The sequence below is a fragment of the Myotis davidii genome, unplaced genomic scaffold (genome assembly GCF_000327345.1).
Source record: "Myotis davidii unplaced genomic scaffold, ASM32734v1 scaffold65, whole genome shotgun sequence".
Taxonomy (NCBI): domain Eukaryota; kingdom Metazoa; phylum Chordata; class Mammalia; order Chiroptera; family Vespertilionidae; genus Myotis; species Myotis davidii.
The window spans coordinates 574,121-578,653 of NW_006297833.1; positions in this window are offsets into that span (position 1 = coordinate 574,121).

Consider the following 4,533-nt stretch of genomic DNA (forward strand, 5'->3'; position numbering starts at 1 on the left):
GGAAGGTGGATGTGCAACCCTGGTTTTCCTTGTGAAGATGCAGAGACTCCTTCTTCAAAGTGATTCCCCTGTGTGTCCCTATATCTAAGACCCATAGAAAAGTGTTAAAATTAGAAATCTGTGGGAATTAAAGTGGGAGAGTTAGCTCCAAACTCAGAAGGGCACCACTGAAGGCCCTCACTCTGGACTTCCTAGCATGGATCCATTCCCTTTTTTGCAGTGACTTAAGTAAAGGCTCATTGTTTGACTGTGGTGTCAACTTCAGTGAATTTTCCTATTTGTAATTCTTCCTATGACAGAGATCTCTTAGCAGTATATTGTTGTGCTGACAGAAACTGAATTTGAATACATTTATTTTGTGTATTTTCTCCAATTACACATTAAAACACATTTACCTTTATAGGCAAATGTCACAAAGGTACAGACTCCTACTATCAATGAAATAACCTGGAGTAGAGTTTCTGGTAGTGTGATTGTTGGACCATGTGTATCAAGATCATTGGGATGCTTGTGGTGAACACGACGTAGTATAGACAAATATTGAATTATAATATTGTATACCTGAAATGTACAATCCTGTATACCAATTTTACCACAATAAAAAAAATCACTGGTATTCTTATAAAATGCAAATTTCTGAGCCTAATTCCATACCTACTGAATGACCCTATGTGGGGTGTGGTGGGACCTGAGAATTATGCATTTAAACAAACCCTAGGTCATTCTTATGCACATTACAAATTGAGAACAACAACAACAACAATAAAAAATAAACAATGAAATTATAATTTATTTGATATGTGAAGACTCATTGATAGTCTTAAAGAATAAACATGAAGCATGGGTATTCAAATAAAAATATACTTCTATGTATAAGGTTGTTGTGAATAAACCAACTAACTCATACACTTATAAGCATAGCCCATAGATATAGGCAATAGGGTAGTGAAGACATGGGGGTGGGTGGGTAGGGGTTGGGAGGAGCGTGGTAAAGAAGGGGGAAATGTTAGATATCTGTAATACTATCAATAATAAAAAGTATATTAAAAATGTTTGTGAGATTTAAATGAGGAAATGTATGGAAAAATGCCTAAGTCAGTGCAAAAACATCATTTTTTTTTCTTCTCTCTATCCATTCTCCATCTCTCCTTTTTGGCAACCATCAGCTTGTTCTCTATATTTATGGGTCTATTTATGCTTTGTTTGTTTGTTTGTTTTTAGATTCCACATGTAATGAAAATATATGATATTTGTCTTTCTCTGTCTGACTTAATTTACTTAGCATGATACCCTCTAGGTCAATCCATGTTGTTGCAAATGGTAAGATTTTATTCTTTTTTATTGCTGATTAATATTTCATTGTATGTATGTACCACATCTTCTTTTATATTTTGGTTATTATAGACAATGCTTCAGTGAACATGGGGTGCATATGTCTTTTTAAATTAGTGTTTTAGGTTTCTTCTGATAGATACCCAGAGATAGAATCCTTGGGTCATATGGTAGTTCTATTTTTAATTTTTTGAGACCTTTCCATACTGTTTTCCATAGTGGCTGCACCAATTTACAATCCCACCAATTTACAATCTCACATCTTGCCAGCATTTGTTACTTGTTGATTAAAAAAAAATTGATTTTTAGAGAGAAAGGAAGGGAGAAGGAGAGAGAAAGAGAAAAACATCGATATGAGAAAGAAGCATTGATTAGCTGCCTCCCACATACCCCTGACTGGGGATTGAACATGCAGCTTGACTGGGAATTTGGCGCACTGGAGGATGCCCAACCAACTGAGCCACACCAGCCAGAGCTGTTGATTTTATTCACTTACATACTTACTTACTTTATTTATGTATTTATTTATTTATGGTGATATTTATTCTGACAGGTGTGAGGTTGTATCTTACTGTTTGTTTGTTTTGCTTTTAGAGAGGGAGGATGGGAGAGAGAGAAACATCAATTGGTTGCCACCAGGGATTGAACCTGAAACCTAAGAATGTGCTCTGACAGGGAATGAAACCTTCGACCATTCAATGCATGGGATGATGCTCCAAGCAACAGAGACACACATTGGCCAGGGCCTTACTATGGTTTTAATATAGATTTTCCAGATGATTAGTGATGATGAGCACTTTTTCATATGTCTGTTTGCCGCCTGTATATCCTCTTTGGAGAAATATCTATTCAGGTCTTCTACCCAGTATGTAATTGGATTTTTGGGGGGTGTTAAGTTGTATGATTTTCTTATATATTTTGGATATTAACCTCTTATCAAAAATATCATTTGAGAATATCTTCTACCAGTCAGTAGGTTGTCTTTTTTTTTTTCCAGTAGGTTGTCTTTTCATTTTGTTGATGGTTTCCTTCACTGTGCAAAACTTTTTAGTTTGATGTAGCCCTACTTGTTTTTTTTTTATATATATTTTATTGACTTTTTACAGAGAGGAAGGGAGAGAGATAGAGAGCTAGAAACATCGATGAGAGAGAAACATCGATCAGCTGCCTCCACACATCTCCTACTGGGGATGTGCCCGCAACCCAGGTACATGCCCTTGACCGGAATCGAACCTGGGACCTTTCAGTCCACAGGCCGACGCTCTATCCACTGAGCCAAACCGGTTTTGGCTGTAGCCCTACTTGTTTATCTTACTTTCGCTTTTCTTGCCTAAGGAGACATATCTAAAAATTGCTAAGACTGATGAAAACAAGTTTACTGCTTATGTTTTCTTCTAGGAGTTTTATGTCTTCAGGTCTTATTTAAGTCTTTAATCCATTTTGAACTTATTTTTGTATATGGTGTAAGAATGTGGTCCAGTTTCAGTTTTTGCATGTGTCTGTCCAGTTTTCCCAACACCCCTTATTGAAGAGACTGTTTTTGCCCCATTGTATATTCTTGCCTCCTCTGACGTAGGCTAATTGACCATACAAGCAAGGATTTATTTCTGGACTGTGTTGTATTCCAGTTTTTATGTATGGAACTATTTTGTTTATTATAGCTTTGTAGTATAGTTTGAAATCAGGGGGCTTGAAACCTTCTACTTTGTTCTTTTTCAAGATTTCTTTGGCTTTTGGGGGGTCTTTTGTGGTTCCATGTAAGTTTTATGATTAGTTGTTCTAGTTCTGAGAAGACTACCATTGATATTTTAGTAGGGGTCACATTGGATTTGTAGATTGCTTTAGGTAGCAAGGACAGTTTAACAATATTAATCCTTCCAATTCATGAACATGGCATTGTCCTTCCATTTATTTGTAACCTCTTCAGTTTTTTTTCATCATTGTCTTACAGGTTTCAGAGTACAGGTATTTCCCCTCTTGGCTAAATTTATTTGTAGGCATTTTATGCTTTTTGATTCAATTATAAGTGGGATTGTTTTATTAATTTCTACTTCCAATTGGTTGTTATTGGTGACAAGAACCTCAACAGATTTCTGTATATTGATTCTGTTTATTGATTTTACAGAATTCATTTATTAGTTCTAATAGTTTTTTGGTGGAGTCTAAAAAGCATGTTATTTCAATCTCTACATGGGAAAACATATAAATCCTGAACATTTATTAGTAGGTTATAAATTCCAAACATTGTCATAGATGTTCTTTCCTCTCTTATGCACCCATTCTTTTTTTTTTAAAATCCTCACCTGAAGATACGTTAATTTTTTTGTTGATTTTGAGAGAGAGAGGAAGGGAGAGAGAGAAACATTGATGTGAGAGAAACATCAATTGGTTGCCTCCCAGATGTACCTACCTGGGGATGGAACCTGCAACCTAGGTATGTGCCCTGACTGGAAATCAAAGCAGCAACCTTTTGTTGTATGGGACTATACTCCAACCAACTGAGCCACCCACCCAGGGCTTACACATCCCTTCTTTATGTGACTAAGGACTTAGAAAGTTCAGCTGTATCTTATTTTATTTTTGTGTTTACTCCCATTGAGCTACTTAGAAACAGTAAGACTCTCCTTGGGCTGTTAATGTGGCTCCAGTGTGGATTCAGAGAAGTTGAGCCGAGTGTTTCCAGCCACAGTAGCTAACACATTAGGGCAAATAAAGGGAGGCAATAAAACCAAAGCAAATTGATGCATCTCCTGGCAGTACATTAGCTTGTGTCTTAATGCCACACTCTCCCTACACTGAACATGACCAAATAGCTTCCTTTAAAGGTAAATGAATTTTATATAATTCGCAGCTAATTCCATTTAATTCTGCCCACATGAGCATGTGATAAGGGAATGTTAGGCTGGTTAACAATAACAGGCTAAAAGGGGCATTCAGGAGGAGGCCAATGTTTGATTTCCAAGTGCTCTGGCTCAGCGCTGAGAAATCCAGATTATTATGAGTGTGTTGGTTTCTTGGTTATTTGCTTTCTGTTCTCCTAGCTCCTGAGTAAAGGGCAGTGAGAAAACACTAGGATCCCATCTGTCACGAGGCCAGTTACCACAATAATAGCTACTCCTTTTTATAAAATTATTCTTGTTCTGACAAACTCCCTTTGGACTTCAGGGAATCAGGAAGAGTAAAAATAATAGAATCAATAAC